The sequence below is a fragment of the Podarcis erhardii genome (genome assembly GCF_964252035.2).
Source record: "Podarcis erhardii genome assembly, chromosome: 9".
NCBI lineage: Eukaryota > Metazoa > Chordata > Lepidosauria > Squamata > Lacertidae > Podarcis > Podarcis erhardii.
The window spans coordinates 50,632,987-50,656,376 of record NC_138512.1 but is presented as its reverse complement, the minus strand read 5'-3'; the positions used below and the strand labels follow the sequence as shown (position 1 = coordinate 50,656,376).

The 23,390-nt window shown below is 42.2% G+C and overlaps 1 long non-coding RNA gene and 1 pseudogene across 3 annotated transcripts in view; both read right to left on the bottom strand.

Annotated features, from left to right (window-relative positions):
• Positions 1-23,390, bottom strand: part of LOC309350451 — a 685,906-nt gene that overhangs the window by 221,277 nt on the left and 441,239 nt on the right. The gene's annotated exons all lie outside the window — the stretch shown is intronic.
• LOC309350366 (NADH dehydrogenase [ubiquinone] 1 beta subcomplex subunit 4 pseudogene) lies at positions 1,427-1,860 on the bottom strand (annotated as a pseudogene). Its single transcript has one exon. The product of its transcript is annotated as an NADH dehydrogenase [ubiquinone] 1 beta subcomplex subunit 4 pseudogene (transcript).

Genomic DNA, 23,390 nt, shown 5'->3' with positions numbered 1-23,390 from the left:
AGCGGAGCCGATTCCCTCCAGAGCTCGGAGGGAATCCGCCATTACCCGTTCGCGCTATCCCGGAAGTGGTTTTTTTTAGTTCATTATAGATCATTTCCCAGAAGGCCTTAACCCTTGGGCACGTCCACCAAAGGTGAAAGAATGTTCCCTCAGTTTCTTTACATTTCCAACATTTGTTATCAGGCAGGTGATAAATTTTTGCAAGCTTGACTGGGGTCATGTACCACCTATAGATCATTTTCATAATATTTTCTCTTAAGGCATTACATGCCGTAAACTTCATATCAGTGGTCCACAACTTTTCCCAGTCAGCAAACATAATGTTATGACCAATGTCCTGTGCCCATTTAATCATAGCTGATTTGACTGTTTCCTCCTGAGTGTTCCATTTTAGCAGCAAGTTGTACATTCTCGAAAGTATCTTAGTTTTAGTTTCTAACAATTCTGTTTCTAATTTCGATTTTTCCACCTGGAAGCCTATTTTTTTATCCAAGTTAAAGGCCTCTCTAATTTGATAATAGTGTAACCAATCTCGCACTTTATCTTTTAGTTTCTCAAAACTCTGCAATCTCAATGTGTCTCGATCTTGTTCTAGTATCTCCCAATATTTCGGCCATTTGGCCTCCATATTGAGTTTTTTCAAAGCCTTAGCCTCCATAGGTGATAACCAAATGGGGTCTTGTTTTCCAATAGGTCTTTATATCTTGTCCAGACATTAAACACAGCTTTCCTGACAATATGGTTTTTGAATACTCGATTAGCTTTTACCTTGTCGTACCACAAATATGCATGCCACCCAAAAGCATTATTGAACCCTTCCAAGTCCAAAATGTCAGTGTTCTCAAGAAGTCAAAGAGGCTTTGTTTTAATAGCTACAATTTATATGCCAGTGACAATGGGGGCTTCCCCCCAGGTCCTAGCTGAAAGTGTGTGTGTGTGTGTGTGTGTGTGTGTAAATCCCCTTTCCAGTCACACTGGGAGAATCAAGAGGCAAGCCTTGCTTCTGCAGCACTGATAAGGATCACCAACCCCATGCCTGTAACTACTGTATTTTTTGCTCTATAAGACTCACTTTTTCCCTCCTAAAAAGTAAGGTGAAATGTGTGTGCATCTTATGGAGCGAATGCAGGCTGCGCAGCTAACCCAGAAGCCAGAATAGCAAGAGGGATTGCTGCTCTCACTGCACAGCGATCCCTCTTGCTGTTCTGGCTTCTGAGATTCAGAATATTTTTTTCTTGTTTCCTCCTCCCAAAACTAAATAACCTCCTCTTGTGGTCTGGTGCGTTTTATAGAGCGAAAAATACGGTATTTTTAATTTTTTTAAAAAACTAATATATGCTATGTAACTAGTAAAAACCTAGTCCGTCCCATTCTCCCAACTGAGCTTTATTTTGAAATAGGTTAGAGATGGAGTACCCTTCAGCAGGTACAGGACACTTAATAGAACATAGGGAACAATCGCTCATACTTGCCTTCCTGTATGAGCTTTTCTTTTCTATCCCTGTCTGTTTTGAAGATACACCACCAGAAAAAATGGGCTCTAGTCTAAAAGCAGCTCCCAGTAGTGAAGTTTTGGGGGTGACACGGAAATTAGGATAGGCATTGTACATTCGGGCATAAACCCAATGAGTGACAGCAGGGTCATTGATGCTGGTTTGCTGGGGATTGCTGAGCTCCAGCAGGTAGTGGCGCTTGAGGCGGGAGCGGATGGCCATGAGCTCGGCCTTGGTAGTGCGCTTCTCCAGTGACACATCATAAGTGGCCGGGTGCAGCTGTGGTGGCAGCGGGAACAGGGGTGCGGGCTTGTACTTGAAGCTGGACGAAGGAGGCTCCGCCATCTTGAGAGCGGCTGGGATGGAACCTAGTAAACATCTAGTTTGATCCTTATTTTGATTTGCCACACTGAATGAAAACTCTGCACCCCCACCACCACTGGAGTCATTGGGAAAACAAAGGAAAGAGTCATAAGGAAACATTTGTGGGTTTCATTTTCCAAGTGGAAAAGAAAAGATGAAATGTAAGAGTGACAATAAAAATAAGTAAATAACTATTGGCTGCTTAGATTCCCAGATTTGTTTGCTGCCCCAGTCTCTTCCTGCAAGTTGGCTGTCAGCTGCTATTCATCTTTCCTACCTTCCAAATATGTTTTTGTTTTTTTTACAGTGCTTTTCTAAATGTCACCTTATGAAGTCACATTTTTGTTTGTAGAAGGAGTTGGTGGGTGACTGACTGCGAGTGCCACCATCAGCCGACTGCCTCTCCTAAGCAGCCCCTGTTGAAGCAAAGAAAGCTGCATGGGAACCATGCCCGACAGGACCGTGCACATTTGTGCTGTGGAGATGGATGGCAGCCTATAGATGTGTAATTGCTTGCCTTGCTCAAATGAAGATGAAAAAGACTCGCCTCTTCCAGTTGGTTATTGATCCTCAGAATTGCTGAAATGACGGCGACAAATGTTTCCCAGCGACAGCCTCTGATCAGCCCTGTGGTGATTTTCTTGGACCTCCGTGGCTCCCTTCCTTTCAGAGTAAACAGCAGGTATGATTGATGTTTCTGCCATTCATTTCAAGCTGTCCCTGTGACTTATCACAAAGATGTTCCAATTAATGTAGGCTCTCCCAGCTGAATCTCTTAGCTTGGGCAATTTTGAAACCCTCTTCAAACTTTCCCCATTCTGTTCCCCCCACAACTAGCTCACATTCCTAATCTTCATGTGGTGCCTATTAAGAGAGCCTAAATATAGAATGTAAAATCTCTGTATATTTCAAGTTATCTGTAACCCACAAGGGGGGGGGGTTAGAATTAAACAAGAGAGTAGTAGGCAACCGGCCAGCAATAACAGGGCTTTAACTAGCATATGAAGTATTTATAGAACACATAAGGAACAAAGGAAATGCAGTATTTCCACCAGGGAAAGCTTCTCTCGAGGTTTCAGTACTTTTGTCCTGTCCTTTAGCCTTGTTTTGAACAAGTGTGCCAGTACTGGAGTTCAGGCAATTCATAGTTTCATTTATGAAAAACAATTAAAAACACAGGAACCAAAGTGAATTAAATTATCATATCAAAGCTGCAGGCGGTCCTGCTTGCTTGGGAGAATGGCCACTGAATTCAATGGGGCTTATTTCCGAGTAAATGCATATAGGCTTGTGCTGTAAAAGTACCAAGATAATCTGACAGATGCTCATTCATAAGTTGCTCAATGAACAATACGGAAGTTATTTAGCAGATTGGCTCATGAATGAAATCAAATGATCCTGAGGGAACATGCAAAACATTAAGAAGACAAAAAGCCCTGCAGGATCAGTCCAAAGACCCAGCTAACCAAGCAGTCTCTTCTCACAGTGGCCAGCCAGAGGTCTATGGGAAGCCCACAAAAACTGAGCATAAAAATCTCATTTTAATGCATGAGGGGTGTATATTTGTACACATGGCAACAAAACCAACAATAGGGAAACAACAGCCTGAGAAGGGATGGGCATATTTTTGTCTGCTAATTGGGCACACATTTTCCATGGAAAGCAGATGCATGACCCAACAGTGTGCATTTGTTTAAATAACTTATAATAATTCATTGCCTTTCAGCCATGCTTCCAAAGAGATTTAAATAGCAGAAATGCTTCTGGTTGATCTAAAGTTGCAGAAACCAACCATCCCCCCTGGTTTTTTTTTTATCTATGTAGGGAGGGAGTAGCCAAAGAGAAAAAGAATATGGAACAGCTCTGAATCTATAAACACATTCATACGTCAAGTGCTGTGGGCCCATGCTGGGATAAGGTGGCTTTCTCTAGCACCACCCTCAATGTCCACCTGCAGGGAAAAGCCTACATGTAGAGATCTGTATGTGAGCTACAACCCATGTGGAAAGCACACACACATATAGTGTTCTGGGTGCATAAACTTTCCCCTGCAGATGTTAATGGTTAACGATGGGGGCCAAGACCAAAGGACAGTGCACATAGGGATGGGAACAGCACTGTGACCCTGGACCCACCCCTGTCTATATATAAGAGTATAATAAGAGCCCTATCTAGTCCAGCATCTCATGGGAAGCCCATAAACAGGACATGAACACAGTAGTTCTCATGATCCCCACAAACTGATATTCAGAGGGATACTGGATACTGGAGGCAATATACCCATCACACAAACTAAACTCAGAACATTCATGGTATGAAAAGTTAGAGGATTTGTTGGGAATCTGAAGTAAGATAGCAAAGTTACAGATAGGTAGCCGTGTTGGTCTGCCATGGTCAAAACAAAATAAAAAAATTCCTTCCAGTAGCACCTTAGTTCCAGTAGCACCTCAGTTGGTCTTTAAGGTGCTACTGGAAGGAATTTTTTTATTTTTTTTAAGATAGCAAAGTTTGCCCCCAGTTCCAGTCACCTACAGAGGCAGCTTAAGGTCCAAAATAGTTTACTGCTGTAGAAGATAAGGCTTCAGTAATACAGTTCTGGGTGTTGATATATGCATGCAGCTTGAAGGCTTTTGACTTTGGCAGATATGTACATGCAAGTACTAAATATTTCTGTTGCTCCAGCAGTTTAAGTTGTAACAGAGACTCTGACTCACTTCTCAAAACTGACCCCGATACAGAGAGGAGAAGACCCCATACCAAATGTGCTGACATACCTTAATCACTTATATAGACGGCACTGGGCCATTGTCATAGCAACTGGCTTGGCTGACCTTGCACCGGTTGGCTTATCTCATACATGGGGTGATTTGTATTCATGATGGAAATCAACCCCTCCCTCCATGTCCTACGAGGTCTGTACTTACTGTAAACAAAGCAGTATGGCCACTTCAAAACTGTTACTAAGCACAAGTGATCTTGAAAGTGGGATCCTATTTAACTGCCATGCTAACACCATGAGCACACATCATGATGACGGCTCGATAAAAAAGATGTATGGAAGCACTCTGCAGGAGGGGGCAATACACTGGAAGCACAAGAAGATTTACAAGGAGAAGCAAGAACAAAGATCACTCGCAACTTATGGATTCCAGTCCTTGCAAAGTTCCCATTTGGGTTCATATGCCAGTCATCCAATGCGTATCGGAACAAAGCTCTCTTCCTTTTTCATTTTGGTACCCTTTGGGGATGAAATGGGAAATTGTGCGTGGAATGATAAGTAACTCTCTGCACATTCCATATTGGCTGAGCTTCCCAAGTTAAATAAAAATGTTAAAAACCTCTTTCTTTCTGATTTCACAGTTGCTTAGCTTTACCATTTATTTCTAGGTATTAAAATCTGTGCCTGTTCCTTTGGCTCCGCTGGACTGAGGAAACAATGGGACCAAAAGGCAATACTTAAAGACTACTGAGCGTGTAGAGGAAACCCAAACGACACAGGTCAGTAGCTTTTAGCTGAGGATCTTTCTGTACTCCGAACCTCGTACAAATCAATAAAAGATCCTCGTTTCCTTCTAGCTGTTCCATGAAGAAGAGAAGAGAAGAGAAGGTTGTACTCTATACATTGCTACTTCTAATAGGTAACTGACCTCTATTGTTAACTTTGAAAGCTGTAAAATAAAGGGACCCTTAGAGATTCTTCAGAGGCTAAACATAGACTTTTAGAGCTGGAAGGGACCTGAAAGTGGGGTGGGGGGTATGCCCACAACGATTTCTACTGTGTGCAGATGTGCCCATGGCCCCCAAAATGTTAGTGACTCTTGCCCTACAGCACGCATTATTATTATCTACTTTATTTATTTTAATTATTTCTATGCCATCTTTCATGTAAACATCACAAGGCAGTTTACAAAAATACATTAAAATGTCATTAAACCTTACAGAACAAATAAAAGAGCGAACAACATTGTACATTCCTGATTATTTGGGCTCATGGTAGTATTGGGCGGTTACACACAATCTCGATTTTAATACTGTTTGTACCCACTGAAGTTTTGGGGTTAGACGTACTGTTTCCTTTCCCATTGGGGCATGTCCCATAATGTCCGGCTGGAATCCTGAAACTTTTTGTACTGCAAATATTCCAGTTCATTGTTTGTCCCACTTTGGTTGTGTTGTAGCCCATCCAGACACCAATAATGTGATGACATTGGGGGTGCATTGCCAAACAACTATTAAAGCAGAATGGTGTGTGGATGGTCCAGTCAAAATACATCATTAATGTACTGTATGATTGTTACATCAATAACATGTTGCAGAATACACAAAAAACAAAAACCCAATCTGGAGGTCCCTAAGTTATTATGGTCAAGTAGTATTGATCAGCAGCGAAGACCTAAGAGAATAAAGAAGTTTGGGGCAGATTCCAACATGCCATCAGTTTTGGTATCTGCCTTATTTCAGCAGGGAGGTGGTGGTACAAAAGTGAAGGTGCGGCCTTACTGTTAGTAAGACAGTTTGGAACAGAAACCTGACTTCTTACATTCCTACCTCTAATACCAAAGACAGAAGTCTATTTCCATTTAATTGCCACATGCTCGATTCAGACGCCATACTATTGGGGAAGTTCATTAGTAGATGGTGCAGTGCAAGCTGTCATTTGGAAAAAAAAAACCCCACCATCATTGATCTTCTCACCAAGACTCATTTGATAAACTTCCAAGGAACAGTTTGCAAGCTGCAGTTTTAAGAACATTACATGGAAGTTCAAACCTTGTTCAAACCCAAACATGCATCTCTTACCTGTTCAGAACTCTCTGAAAATTGTATTGTATCCAATAGGTAAAGGTAAAGGGACCCCTGACCATTAAGTCCAGTCATGGCCGACTCTGGGGTTGCGGCGCTCATCTCGCTTTATTGGCCGAGGGAGCCGACGTACAGCTTCCGGGTCATGCGGCTAGCATGACTAAGCCGCTTCTGGCGAACCAGAGCAGCGCACTGAAACACCGTTTACCTTCCTGCTAGAGCGGTACTGTCAGGTCTGCCTCTAGATCCCAGCTCACAGAGGACCAACGCCCGGTGGATATAATATACAAAGTCTTTATTGAAGTTTAGTTTCCATTTCAAAGCTCTGGGCGCGCAGACCCACGTCTCGACGCTAGACCGGCTAAGTCCCCTCTGACTCACTGCTCCTCCCACACCAGTTTAAGATCCTCGCCCGGCTCCACCTCCTACGCTGTTCTTTCCTTCGCTGGGTCCTTCTGCCCTCTGGGGTCTCCTCCTTCCTGGACTCTTCTGACGCTGACCCCCCTTGGTCTTCCCCTTCCTTCCGGCGGGCTTTAGGACCTGGCTCCCTACCCGGGCTCCCTGCTGTGCCGCTCGCCTGTACATTTGAACTTGGCGCGTGCGCCCAGCCGGTAACCTTCCTCCTGACCGTTTCCCCGCTTCCTGATGTGGGCGTGACCAAACCTGACTCCTCTCCTCCCGCTGGTGGTGAAAGCACTGGTCCCGATTCCTGGGACTCCCCCTCCCCACTGCGCTCTGGTGGGGAAGCTGGTCCTGATTTCCAACTGCTGCTCAGGGACTCCCCGCTGGCCCCTTCCTCCTGGGGCTTCCCCCCTGGAACCCCCCTCGCCCTGGCCATCGGCGCTCCCTTTCTGTGAGTCCTCCGATTCGCTGGAGAGGCTTGTGGAATAACTCTTTCCACTGTCACTGCCTGCTCCCCCCTCGTACTCCTCCCCCTCACTCTCCATTTGCTCCCCCTCCTGTGTCTCTCCTTCTGAACCCCTGACAGGTACCTATTTATCTACAGTGGTGCCCCACAAGACGAACGCCTCGCAAGACGTAAAACCCGCTAGACGAAAAGGTTTTCCGTTTCGCAAAATGAATTTCCCTATGGGCTTGCTTCGCAAGACGAAAATGTCTTGCGAGTTCCTGCGGTTTTCCCCCCCTCCCCCCCTTTTTCTAAGCCGCTAAGCCGCTAAGCTGCTTATCAGCTGATCCGCTAAGCCGATAAGCCACTAAAAGCCGCTAAAAGCCACTAAGCCGCTAATAGCGCTAATCCGCTAAGCCGTCAATGGGCTTGCTTCGCAAGACGAAAAAACCGCTAGACGAAGAGAATCGCGGAACGGATTCTTTTCGTCTTGCGAGGCACCACTGTACTTGCACTTTGATGTGCTTTTGAACTGCTAGGTAGGCAGGAGCAGGGACTGAGCAACGGGAGCTCACCCCGTCGCGGGGATTCGAACTGCCAACCTTCTGATCGACCAGTCCTGTGCTCTGTGGTTTAACCCACAGCGCCACCGACGTCCCTATTGTATTCAATAGTAAGATTTAAAAGCATCAAAAACTTTAAGCTGAATAGCAAATACTAACTAGTGAAAGCAATGAGAGGTTATTTCCATCACCATGGATCTGTGCCATTGATGACTTCATGTCTATGGAAAAGTTTAAATATTCTTTCTTACATGAAACCTTGGAAACATTGCAGATGGATGATGATTTTGAGAATACCACTGAAGTTTACAGGAACCTGTGCCATGGCAGTGCTGAGTAGGAAAATAAGGTCACTGATGAGAGGAAATTCTATGTGCAGAAGTCTTATAAGAGAATTCAAATAGATCTGGCAGAGAAAGGGATGTGGTTAGACATTGGCATCTTTAAGCTATCAGCGGCATTACAACCCTTGTCTTAAAGGCATGCTAACTTTCAATTGCTTGGTACCCAAATGTAATAAGTAGGCCTGTCCTGCTGCATCACAGGATGAGGAAACAATGAACAAAAATGGCTTGCGATCTTTGCTAGTACCTAACATTTCCCTTAGATTAAATTGTGCAAAAGTTATAATTCCAATTAAGATTAGTGCAAACTGTGCAATACTTGATAGATTACGCACATCATATTCTATGATTTAAAACGTGTGTCCACAATACACTGAGATCTGTTCTCCATTGGGCTGTTTACTTGTGGAATAGCTAAAAATTATGGTGATGAGACAAATTACAGGTTAAAACTGAGACCTCCCTTTTGGGGGGGAAACTAGTGGTTTACTGTGTAATGCACCTGTGTGCTGCATGTGCTGGGAATAACAAGGCAGCAGCTTCCATGATCAGGGGAATCACTTCCCTGATTATGGACTTTGCTGCTGCAAAATTCCATTTTCTCCCAATTTTTTGAGCCCATTTGGAAATCTGAGTACTCCTCCGTCCCACTACACCCCATTACGAAGACAGATGAAGTAAGTGTATAAGTGTGTGGGATGTGTGGGTGTGCAGGCACACACCCACACTTTGCTTTTCCTTGTTTTTAAATATTTTTTTATTAATTTTCCAATACAATTGTACATTTTTATCCAAATTTTAACAAATTATCTCTTTTTGGACTTCCTTCAGCTTCTCTGACAATCATCCGTATTTATTTCTTCAGTACACATTCCCTTCATTTGTATTGCCATTTGTCTTCCCTCCCCCTTCTATTTCTTTTTAACAATACATCTCAACTTTTACAGTGCCTCTTGAAACCCCACTAGCGTTGTTTGTACATCACATACATTTTTCAGATAATCTACAAACTTTCCCCAGTCTTCGATGAACTTTTGGTCTCGCACATATCTGATTTTCCCAGTTAATTTATCCAATTCCGCGTAGTCTGTCAGTTTCATTCTCCATTCTTCTATCGTCGGTATTTCCTCTTGTTTCCATTTCTGGGCCAGTAGAATTCTTGCTGCCGTAACTGCGTATTGGAAAAGTTTACAATCCTTTCTTCTTATTTCCTTTCCTGTAATCCCTAAAAGAAAGGCTTCTGGTTTCTTTACAAAAGTATATTTTAACATCTTTTTCAATTCATTATAAATCATTTCCCAGAAACTTTTCACTTTCTTACATTCCCAACACATATGATAAAACATTCCTTCTTTTTCTTTACATTTCCAACACTTATTACACATCTTATACATCTTTGCTAGTTTTACCGGTGTAATGTACCATCTATAAAACATTTTCATAACATTTTCCTTCAACGCCGTACATGCAGTAAATTTTCTTTCCACAATTTTTCCCAGTCATCAAACTGAATGTTATACCCAAAATCTTTGGCCCATTGTATCATTACCGATTTAACCTCTTCATCTTTTGTATTCCATTCCAACAATATTTTATACATTTTTGACAAAATTTTACATTCATTATTTATTATATCTGTTTGAAACTTTGAATCTTTTTCTCCATAACCACTTTCTTTTAAATCTTTTTTAAACATTTCATTAACCTGGAAATAGTGCAACCAATCATATACGTATTCTTTAACTTGTTCATATGGTTTTAACTTCCATTTCCCCCCTTCTTTGATTACCATTTCACCATACGTAATCCAATTACCTCTCATATTTATTTTCTTTACACTCATAACTTCCAACAGAGATAGCCAGTGTGGAACTCTTGGTTCCAATAGATTTTTATACCTGTCCCATATTTCTATTAACGAATTCCTGAAGATGTGGTTCCCAAAACCTTTATGAATTTTCTTCTTGTCACACCATAAATATGCGTGCCATCCAAATCTGTTATCAAAACCTTCAAGATCTAATAATTCCTTATTTTCTAATTTTATCCATTCCTTTAACCAACATAGGCATGCTGCTTCATAGTATAATTTCATATCTGGCAGGGCGAAGCCTCCTCTTTCTTTCGCATCTGTTAATGTCGGTAGTGGCACCCGCCCTGTGGAAGGCCCTCCCATCAGATGTCAAAGCGATAAATAACTACCTGACATTCAGAAGACATCTTAAGGCAGCCCTGTTCAGGGAAGTTTTTAATCTGTGATATTTTAGTGTATTTCTGGTTTTTATGGAAGCCGCCCAGAGTGGCTGGGGAAACCCAGCCAGATGGGCGGGGTACAAATAATTTATTATTATTATTATTATTATTATTATTATTATTATTATTATTAATAATAATAATAATAATAATAATAATAATAATTTATATTTTATTCTTGGCTTCTTACCCTGCCAAATATACCTTGAAATCACTCTTTGCCACTCTTTAAAAATCTCTACCCCCTTTACAATGGGGATAGTCTGAAATAAAAATAACATCTTTGGAAGAACGCTCATCTTTATCGTAGATATTCTGCCCCAAAAGGACAATTTCATTTTACCCCACACCTCCAAATCATTCCTTATTCCCTTCCAAACCGGTATATAATTATTCTGAAACAGATCAATATTTTTAGGAGTTAACCAAATTCCCAGATATTTTACCTTTTTCACCACCTCTATCTCCGTCTGTTGCTGCATTATTTCAGTCCTACTTTGCTCCATATTTTTAGCAATTATTTTAGTCTTTTTCTTATTCAATCTAAATCCGGCCACCATTCCAAATTGTTCAATCTCCTCCAATACTTCTTTTACACTTTCTATTGGTTCTTCAATTGTTATTACCAGATCATCGGCAAAGGCCACACTTTGCTTTTCCAGGCAGTCTGACTAAAAATCAGATCCACTAAAATTATAACAGATTGTCCTAGATTTGCATGGTTTTACACAGGGTCTCCCAAACTCACCATTAAATGAAAGCTCACAGTAGCAGACTGCACACATCTGGTCTTTTCTTGATTTGGACACTGAAAAACCACCAACAAATCACAGAAGGCACTGATGGATATTGGTGGCCTATGATTTGACAGTGGTTTAAAGGTGACCCCTTGTAAAATTACTGAGACATCAGAGCTATGATTTTGCACAGTGGCAGCCCTGGAAAGCACTATATCCACAATTTTTATAGTCCTAGGTGTAACCTTTGATTTGATTATGGAGGGCATTAAAATTATGCAATTTCAGCATGATTCACCTTACTGGATCTGACTTGTACATAGCTGTCAACTTTCAGATTTGAAAATAAGGGATTAGCAGCCTCAAAAATAAGGGATTAGCAGCCTCACCTGTCCCGGGGACAGTCTACGGGACATCTAACAATCTGGGATAGCAGCGGGAAACGGCGCTAGAATAAGGGAATTTCCCACAAAAAAAGGGAAGGTTGACAGCTATGGACTTGTAGCTGTACTCGTTGCCTGCCGCCCCCTCTCCCTCCCTCCCTCCTTCTCTCTCTCTCCCCATTTTGTCTCTTTCTCCCTTCTGTTTCTCCCTATACTTCCTCTCTCTGCCTCCTATTGAACCCCTGTTTCTGTCCCCTGGCTGCTGCCTTCCTCCTACTAGGCTCCCAGATCACTTTCCTTTCCCACCTAGCCTTCCCTCCACTTTCTTTTCTACTTTCCTGGTATATAAATGATGCTGATTTGAGCCTTGAAAAGCAAAGAGAGCTGAAAGAAAGAGGGCAAATGCCGCTTTTCTGATTCCCTTCCTCTACCCTATGCACTTCTCAAGAGGTAGAAAAGGTAAATACTCTCATCACTTCGCAATGTAGGAGGAAGTGGGGGCTCAGGGACTTGTGGACAACAGGGGAATCCTAAAGGGAGGCACCGCACCCATAAGTAGTGACTCAGTGTGATGTCAACATTACAATGGTAGCATTTCAGGGTTTGTACATATATGAAGGATCATTTCATTTTAAGATCTGTGATTGGAATGTAGCAATGTTTCAGACACCCTCAGTGATCATTGCAGTAGGACTTGAGATCATCAGTGTTTAGGTAGCCAGTAGCAATGGGATTTTTTTTTTTTAAGGAACTGCTTCCTTCTAAAAAAATTATGCTACACTCATTTTTAAAATAAATATCAAATACAGATTATATATATCCAAAGGAACAGGATCTTCTATTCTCTCCATAGCTTAAAACCTTCCACAAAATTACTATTGACCCCTTGCTCTAGTCACTTCTAAATCTAAATCTAAAGCTATTTTCACACAAGTCATTTTTCATTCTCACACAGCGACTGCTATAATCAAAACTATTTTAGTACCAACCTGGAGGGAAGGGAGATTGTTATCATTATTTCTATTTTTAGATGCACCGAATGTGCTTATTACAGCTTGTGGGGAATTATAAATACCTAGATATAAAATAGATTTAATAGATACCATCCATATGCATCACACAGCAATCATCCAGTTGAAAAATGGAAAGCCGTGAAGCCTTGCATGATTGAAAGAATAATTCTGCCTAGTGATTGTTCATCCCTTGATGTCAGACTCCTCAGATATCCTGTCTCATTCTCAAGGGGACTTCAGATTCCTCTCCGGTTTTCTGATTATTCTCTCGAAGTCTTCTCCAATCTGATGCCTGCCAGATGTTTTGGACTACTGAGCCATCATCCTTGACCATTAGCCATGAGGGCTAAGGCTTATTCAGGAGGCAGCAGGTTGAAGAACGTTACTTTATAGCTTTGTGTTCACCCATAGAACTATAAAATATACAGTCATACTTCTCAAAATATCTTCGGTGCTGCTATATTAAATTGGTTTTACAGTACTGTTAGTTTTACATTGGCTTAAAATAGGTTTTTAACTAGTTTAAGACTATTCTACAATATTCATAGAGAATTCTAATACTGTCAGTCTCATATGCTGAGTTGCAGTGATTTTTTATTAGCCATAATGTGTGGTTTTGACTTTAGCTTTCATAATGCATGGGGGGGGGGGTTGTGTGTATTGGACGTCACCTTGGGAGGGCATGGCCCTAAAAGGTGGCTTACAAATTATCTTAAAGGAATTGAAGTACAATGATGGACATTCACAACATTTTTTCAATACTGAGTAGTGTCATCGTCATGTAGTCATCAAAGAAAACTATAAAGCTAATCTTTTCAGCACCAGCCTTTGGTAGAGGATGACACAACTATTATTATTATTATTATTATTATTATTATTATTATTATTATTATGTGTACCTCCCTATACCTGCACGTCTCAGGGCAGTTCACAAAATGAAATCGTAATATAAAAACACAAATTGCACGATCAAAATAAAAAACAACAACCCAATAACTGCTCCTCCCCCAAACACATTTTAAACGGGCACCAGATGTCAAATTAGCCAAAGGGTTGATTAAAAGTAAATGTTTTTGTCTGGTGAAAAGTGATGAATATGTAATGAAGGTACCAGGCAAGCCTCTCTGGTGAGAGCATTCCACAAAGTGGAGCCACTGTAGAAAAGGCCCATTTTTGTGTTGCCACCCTCTGGACCAGGGGTCGGCAAGGTTTCCCTTGCCTGGGCCAGTTCACTCCCAGGAATATCACTACATGGGCCGGATCACTTCTGCGCAGATGTGATTTCCGGTGCCGTGGAAGCAAGACTCCACTCCACGCTGCGCCGGTTTAGCACAGCGCACGGGGACTCGCTGAGCAGGCAGCTCAGTTTGGGGGCAGCTCCTGGGCTGTTTAAACGACCCCTGTGGGCTGCTTATGGTCCATGGGCCTCAGGTTGCCAACCCCTGCTCTGGACTTCTCATGGAAGAGGCACACGCAGAAGGGCCTTAGAAGATAATCTCAGGGTCCAGATAGGTTCATATGGAGATAGGCGCTTCTTGAGGTATTGTGGTCCTGAGCTGCCTGAGGCACTAGAAAAACAGCTAAATATGATGGCTTTTTAAAAAATTGGTTAATTTATAGCAGTAAGCTCATTTACACATCAGCAGCATTGCTTCAAAAGAGTAAATAACACAGAGTTTCCATTGCTACAGGAAAAGGTTCCTTCTATTTACAAGGATGACTTTGGACTCTAAGCTTACATGGTTGGGAGCTAGATTCCTATGGCTGCTTCATGCAAAAGAGAGGTTGTGGCAAGGAGCCACTTGGGAGTTTAGTGGGCAACCACAAGCCCCCTGCCTACTGGAGGCATGCAAGGTTGTTCATACCCAACAGAATAAGGATTGCAGGCTTTTTTCATCAGCAAGTCGAGTGAGTAGATTCTCGAATGCATATCACCATCTCAGTATGATGTTTGAGATGTTCCACCTCAAAGCTTCTGAAGGTGTTTGGTTTTGATGGCAGAAGTATTTTGACAGAGACAATAAGGTCAGCAGAAATGCTGAAAGGTTTGGAAAAGGAAACGAGTCCCTGTCGCATGCAATTTACTCATTTAATAGGATCTTTTCATGTTCAGGAGGACGGCCAATATGCTTCTGAAAGACAGCCTCACCTCCGTAACCCATCCCTGCCACCTAAGTCCCAGCCTATTATTAATGAAAGCATGAGCCGCTGTAGCAAGTTTATCATACAGGCAACAGCAGCTGCCTCATAGATTTAAGAGGTTGTTGGGCTCTATTCTAAAGGCAGTGAACAGTAAATTGGATATGGAAATATCAGCATACAGACGAAGGGGGGAGTTGTTCGGCTACCATCAAAACATTTATATACTGTATAAAAATGTAGCTAAGTAATAATATAAAATAGAGTTACTGCTAAGCTGCATTAAGGACTGATTTATGTTTGCACTTTCACACCCATATTTTTTATTGTATCTTTTTTATTGAGAGTATTTTAATTGAACAAAATAAAGTAAAAATAAAAAGTGTATTAAGAGAAAAAGGTAAATTATATCACTTTGTATGCAAACAATTACAGTTCCATGTATGCTTGTGTGGTATATAGGCATATAAGTGTTATTATTAACAAAATACATATATCCAGTGCTTTTTTTCTGGGGGGATGGAGGGGTACACATACCCCTAAACATTTTGTGAATCTAAGTTTGGCCTTATTGAGGGGCAGTATTTCAATATGAGTAGGAAAATGAGAATACCCCTAAACTTTTTTTTTTTTTAAAGCACTGCATATATCATTATTTATAACCTGCTATATGTTTAAATAAACACTACCATCTTTTTACAAACATTCCAGATATAATTGTACTTGTCCACGCATGGTGTATGTCTGTAAGCAATCCATAAGTTGCAAGTGTCATATCTTCAACCCATTGACTAAAAGGGGAGCATAGATTTATCTTTCCATTGCATCACTATCAGTTTTTTAGCCATAGTGAGGGCACAAGGAATCCATATACATTGTCCAGTAGTCAAATTCCATATATTAAAAAAAAGTAGTATAAACACCGCCAACTGGGAAACACTGGCCTGTGAGCGCTCCAACTGGAGAATAGCCTTTACCAAAGGCGTCATGGACTTTGAAGATGCTCAAACTCAGGACGAAAGGGAGAAATGTGCTAAGAGGAAGGCATGTTTGGCAAACCCTCACCGTGATCAACTCCCACCCAGAAACCTATGTCCCCACTGTGGAAAGACGAGTGGATCCAGAATTGGCCTCCACAGTCACTTACGGACTCACTATTAAGACCATGTTCACGGAAAACAGCCTTACTCGGCTATGAGTGATCACCAAAGAAGAAGATTGGGTACATAATTCAGAAGACTGTTTAACTCTGAAATTTTTAACTTGTTCTGCACAGTCATAGTTATACAATCCAATACTTTCTCCCCAAACTTAGTAAGTGTAGGACATTGTAAAAAACATGTGTTTCAAAGAAGTGTTATCCTTATTACATTTCCAACAGCATGCTGTCTTAGACAATTTTTTTCTATATGTTCCCCATTCAGGCAGCAGTTATACTTCTATAGTCACTCCCAAACACCCTTTCAGAGACAGAGCAAAGTAGTTGCCGAAAGCATTGCCTTCCCTCTGAACTGAATTTGCTCTGAACTGATTAGCAGTTGTGACATCATCACCATGACTAGGTGTCCCTTGATTGGCTGGGTTAAATCTAGGAAGATGGAGAAGCACTGAAATTGTACTTGAAGCAGCAGCAACCTGAAGGACACAAGGACACCTGTGAACAGCTAAAGAAATGAAAATCCAAGGAGTTTTCCAGGAACTGTTTTGACTCCCTTAAAAATACAGTTTTCATTGCCAAAACGTTTGTGGGTAAACGTTAGTACAACAGTAAATAGAATGCACATATTTCTTTAAGCAGAAACGATTTCTTGCTAACAACTGAACACCCTAATAATTATAGCTTTTGTGTTAAATAGTATTATAGGAGACTACTGCGCTTATCTCTGTCTGGAGGAATTAAATTGCAGTAATAAAATATTTTCTTTGTCCTCCTCACACTGACAGTTCATTTTGTTCTTTCTTCTCTCATTATCGTGTTTCCAGTACATGTCGCCTTCTGCAGCAGTTGTGTTGTGCACATGCTGTAAATAAAGGCTTTGCAAATGTGGGGTGGCTGCTCATGCTGTGTGTAAACCCATCCTGGATACCAGTGTAGGAAGACAACGATTGATCCGAGTTACATCATATGCACTCACCACACAATGCAGGCAGGGTACTGTTGCCAGAGACACCGGTTCAGAACTCATCATATTGCACCTTCAGTCATAGGACCCTAGGAAGGTACTTTATACTGAGTCTGACCATTGCTTCAACTAGATCAGTACTGACAGGGCTTTCTTCCCCATCTGGAGCTCACCAGAGCTCAGTTCCAGCACCTCTCAGGTGGGCACCATTGCTATTCTAAGAGAACAAGGAAGAAATTCATAGCAAGGTCCAGCACCTCTTTTTCAAGAAAAGTATTACAGTGGTACCTCAGGTTAAGTACTTAATTCATTCCGGAGGTCGTTCTTAACCTGAAACTGTTCTTAAACTGAAGCACCACTTTAGCTAATGGGGCCTCCTGCTGCCGCTGCGCCGCCAGAGCACGATTTCTGTTCTCATCCTGAAGCAAAGTTCTTAACCACTTTTTCTGGGTTAGCAGAGTCTGTAACCTGAAGCGTATGTAACCTGAGGTACCACTGTACTGAGTATTGTCTACAGTGGTTCTCCAGGTTTCAGGCAAAGACATTCCTCACCGTACTGTAGCTCCCAGGGATTGAACCTGGACGTTCTGCATTCCAAGCAGATGTTCTCCCACTGAGCTACAGCCCTTGTGTACACACCAGCTGTCTTCAACAAGCTATTGCACATTTATAGTGTAAATAACTTACTTTCCCTGATTTACACAGTCGGGTAGATTAACTGTCTCAAGACATTTAAATTATAATGTTATGACTATCTCATTAGCAGTAATGACAATTTGCCTAAATAAACTAATTTGTAAAAATCACCTAGCCTTTGAAGCACAACCCTCCCTCCATGATGAACTGGACAGCATTATCTGACTGGTATATGCTACATTAAAATTTTAGGATAACCATGCTTACTTATAACAGAATGATTTTTCAAAAGCGTGGTTTTTCTGAATATCCCATTATTTTTACAGTAGTTTAAACCAAGCACAGAAAACTGGCGACTTTCTGGTAAAACAAAAACAAAAAACCACCACCACCAACACGCTCCCTCCTGCCTTCCTACAGGCTGACTGGCCTGGCATATGAGACTTTTCTGCCCACGATGGCCCAGATTTTGCCTTCCTGCATTTCATTGGATGCTGGCCTGCACTACTGCCAACCACAAAGATGGGTGTGGTGTTTCCCCAGACTGTGCTGTGAGCCAGCTGGTTTCTGAGGGTGTTTCCTGTTTCAAATTATAAAAGAGAGACATTCTAACAGGCCAGTTTTCATTCAAAAGCAATTTCTACGGCTGAGAGTGAAGTGTGGAATTGGAAGCCCTGAAAAATACTCAGGATTGCATATGAGAACTGTGTAGGCATTGTCCTTTACATATTCATGTGAGGGAGACGAAAGGTCACACCCACTGGCTCTGCCCCCACTGTTAATTCGCTGTTGGCCTGGTCTAATACAAAAAGTCTGATTTGTTTGTTTCACAAGAATTCTGAATCACCTTTAATTATGCAACCTGAATTTGCTGGGATATGACTGAATCTCACCTGAAAACTGTGATATTCTGGAAGCAGCCTTAGCTAAATAGTTCACAGCAATCCGTGGGAGTGTCAATCAGAGGACAGGACTAACATTAAATAATTTGTGCACATGTGCCTGAAAAGAGCTGGCTTTGCCTTTCGTGTAATTTTGCAGCAATCTACAAGTGCTTTAACAAGAGCAAGCTTAAAGGCAACTAAAAAGCAGCTTTGGATGTGTGATCTGCCAAACGCTGACTGTGCATGCATAGAATCCCATTTCACATATCAAACCAGAGAAAGAGCTCTTTGGGAAATGGTGCTTGACTCCTAATATAGTAAATTATTAAAAGCTGGACAAATTGCGTACCAAACCAGGAGTTAATAGTAATTACAAACGTCAACAATGTCACCATGCATAAATGCTGCGTATTGCCCATTATTGTCCTGTGTTGGCCCACCGTCAGCACCAGAACCCTGGGACAGCTAGCTGCCAGAGCCACCTGCCTGTAAACTGCCTGTTACCAGTATCTGCTCACAGATTGCCAGTGTTGCAGATATGCTTTCAAAGTTGTGAGCACAAACCTCTAGTTTGTTGGCCAAACTAGGCCCTGCATGGGTCTAAATCTCCCCCAAATGACATCCACCTGCCTCACACTGGATGTCAGGAACAATAGGGAATTTACAATGTTCCTGATGGTTCATTGCAGTGGTGGCTGGCACCCATTGGGATTGGTAAGTGTCAGGGAGCCAGCCAGCAACAAATTACATGGAGTACATGAACGTAACTCTTTGTTAGAAAAAATTAGACCTGCTCAGAGGAGCCAGGCTTACTGAGCACAGTAGGTCTTGCCCCCGTGAGGCAGTTGTGGAGGCTGAAGATCCCTGCTCCCCACAGCTGCCTAAATCTGGCATTCTGCTGAACTCACAAACATGAGGAAGGAGGGATAATATCTAATAAACACATCCTCTCCTAGCATCTAGTCACATGGCAGCATTCATTTGGGTCACCTGTCATGGCAGTGGCATTGGGTGACTTGTTATGTATTCAGTGGTCTGTGTTTTCCTGAGCTTAAGTCTGGACTGAGGATTCTGAGCCCCTGTGATTTGATACATGATATCCAATTACAGAACATATCAGGATTTGGGCCTCAGCCATTGGCCCTTAAACTCTGAGTCACGATTCGCAGCTTGGAAGTTTAGACAGCCAATCACTTTGGGAGTTGGAGTGGCCCAGGCCTTCAGAAATGTACATAAGCAGTTGCTTTGCCCCTGTTGCCCAGTTCTGTTAGTTCAATCAAGGTTCTTGCTGTTATCACTGTGTCTTGCCTCGTGGGAACCCACCTACACTTCATGACTGATAGGTGAGAAGCCCCACCCACCTGTCAAAATGGCCCACATGAGTGGAGGAATTCCCTCCAGCCACCTCTGCTTCCAGAAATGGGATCTATGTAAGAGGATGATGGTGCAATGCATTTGCTGGTAGATGGTGCTCTTTGTTGGTTTCCAATACAGAAGTAATGCAGGCAAGCTTCATTCTGCAGCCAGCTTCAATTTTCTGTTAATCAAGGAGATTCATGGGAAGCTCTGCCATCCAAATGGAATCAAAGTTTCATGTCATTTCAATCTGGAAGCAATCCATGGAAAGAATAGTCTGTCTGCTGAAACCTCTGCTTCAGACAGGTCAAGAGGAATTACATCACATTAACACCTTCAAGCGGAGACAGATCGGAAATGCCTTTTCTGCCTCAGAATCAGCTGCAATGAGATTCAAAGTTAAAAAAGCACTGACAGCATTTCACCCACTGTCAGTGGGAGAAGCCAGTGGCCAACACACCGGATGGGTAAGGCTTAAATGCTGCTCAGTTTCTCTGCAAACATCAGTACTTTGTGTTTAGGTACTCTGTCTAGCTTTATTCTTCCATACTGAACTACCAGGCCTCACAAGGAGCAAAGTGGGTGTGAGCTCCTTTTTAAATGCCAGAATGTTTGCCTTGTCCTGGTAAGGCACACTTTAGCTTACCATGATGTGCAAACCAGGACTGTGTGTTGGATTAAAGTCTAAGGTAAGGGTTTGGGGGGGGTATTTATCTACTAATATCAACATTTATATCAACATACTAATATCAACATTTATTTATTTACTTCTAACCCCAAATTTGAAACTGGAGAGTATTCAATGAAGCTCTCCCTCCCCATCCCTGCTCTCCATATAATTTAGTTATTATTTTCTGAAGATAAATAATGAAGATAATAAACTAAGACAAAACCAGAAAGCAATGACAGTGTGCACAGACAGAAATAAAAATTTATAAAAGGGTATTGAAAACCAAGATATAAGCAGCGAAATAACCTGTTACAATAGCAGAGAATAAAAGCACTTTTAAAAGCAGCAGTGGCAGGTAATTTAAAATAGCAAAGTTTTAAAGCAACAATTTAAAGGTGAACAAAAAGAATTTGAGTGGGTGGCAAAAAATCATTAAATTTGATGCCAAGCAGGCTTCCCTGGGGAAGGCATTCCATAGATGAGGGACCACAGCTGTGAAACATCCATGAAAATAGTCCAGCATCTCTTTAAGGATAACTCATAACTGTGCTGAGTGCACTGAGGAGCAATGAACCCATAGTATTCTGAAGAGAAAAAACTCTGATTTTAAAGATAGAATTGTAAGGATTTTGATGCACCAAAGTGTTGTGATCAGGACAAGAATCTGCCAGGTGCAACTATAGTACTTGACATTCTTTCCTAACTTTATTTAATCTGCAACAGCTAATGCTGAGGTGGCATGGTGGAACCTAAAAAGGTAAAGGTAAAGGGACCCCTGACTGTTAGGTCTAGTCGTGGCCGACTCTGGGGCTGCAGCGCTCATCTACCCATTGGCTGAGGGAGCCGGCGTACAGCTTCCAGGTCATGTGGCCAGCATGACTAAGCTGTTTCTGGCGAACCAGAGCAGCACACAGAAATGCCGTTTACCTTCCCGCCGGAGCGGTACCTATTTATCTACTTGCACTTCGATGTGCTCTCGAACTGCTAGGTAGGCAGGAGCAGGGACTAAGCAACGGGAGCTCGACCCAATGGGGGATTCAAACCGCCGATCTTCTGATCGGCAAGTCCTAGGCTCTGTGGTTTGACCCACAGCGCCACCTGCATCCCATGCATCTCCCTACCGCCTGATAAATGAATTGCTGTTGCATACCAAGAATGAGAGGGCAAGGAGCAATGCAGAGCCAATCTCTCTCCACCCTGCCTTCATCTTCCTGGTCTGCAGCAGCGACTCAGCTGTTGGGAGATCAGGCAGGCGCTCCCGCCCCACCATACTTCCTACTGCTATTTATGGACTCAGCTACATTTGTAAAGAAAAAGCATTTTATATGCATTATAACACAGTGACACCAGATGGTGCCGTGGAGTTCCATCTTTTGCCAACGGGATTTCCCACTCTGAGGTTTGAAATGTGCTTTCCTGAAACACTTTTCTTGATGTGTCTTGATTCAGCCTAAATGTCATCGTGTCACAAGATGTCTCAGGAAGAACTGAGGCAAGCTCAGCTTTGTGTTCATTTTCACACTCTTCTCTTTCTTGAATTGGTTCAAATAAAATGTGTCTCTTTTCAACTTTCCTTTCCCCCTGTTATTTGCTGGAATTTTGCCTTCTTAAGGAACAGTGCCAGTTATATACTTTTTTTTATCTCTTTGGAGATGAGTTTTATCACAGGACTGCTGGATCAGCAGTTCCTATCCCTTGTGACTGATTGTAGAGTGTGCATTTCCTGCTGTGGCTTGTGTGTAACACAACTGTAACGTTTCATCTTAAATGTGTGCATATTTTTTTTTTAAAGAAAAAATCGTTTTGAAATCTCAAAGCCTTTGAAAATGGATTTTGCGGCGGAGGGCTTTAGGCAAGCCAGTTGTGTGAAACTCAGCAGCAAAACAGTCTTGCCTTTGTACTGAAATATAACTGAGAAATTTCACACTGTCAAATGTGGTTTGCATTTCATTTTCTACCCAGTTCTAGAGTAAGATGTTTTATTTGCAGCTTCAGTTACAGCATGTTGGACCGAGTTACTATTCTCAGGTTTTCTGGCTTAGACACTGCACTCTTGCCACTGCGATATACTCACAGCTATGTCAAAGTGTGAAGTAAACATAATTCAACCTCTGACCTCAGCCTTCCCACCTAATGAGATTGTTCAGTTTTTCCCCAGCGAAAGATGCTCTGGGGTGTTTAGATCAGATGACTTGGCCTGCTGCAGCTACGTTAAGCTGTACATCTATGTGTATAAATGCCTATTGCTACTTACAGAGGGGTAAATCTGAAAATGTTTGTTTCCTCTCAGTTTCTTATTTTTCCAGTCTTAACTTCAGTTCTCCACATTGCCACATAAGTATGCATTTTTAACGTTAAAAAAAGTCCTAGAGAAAATATTTCAGTGCCATTCTCTCCTAATATGCATATTATTGTATATAATTATGCCTAGTATACATTTTAAAAAAATCCTAACATTGTATGATATTTCCACCAATAAATACCGTATTTTTTGCCCCATAAGACGCACTTTTTCCCCTCCAAAAATGAAGGGGAAATCTGGGTGCGTCCTATGGGGCGAATGCAGGCTTTCGCTGAAGCTTGGAGAGCGAGAGGGGTCGGTGCGCACCGACCCCTCTCACTCTCCAGGCTTCAGGAAGACATCCGCAGCCTAGGTAGCCCTGCAGGAGGTCCGGCAGGGCTGTCTAGGCTGCGGATAGCAGCCTGCTTCCCGGTGCGTCGGGCGCCCTGAAAGCAGAGCGCCCGGTGCTTCGGGAGCGCATCCGCAGCCTAGGCAGCCCTGT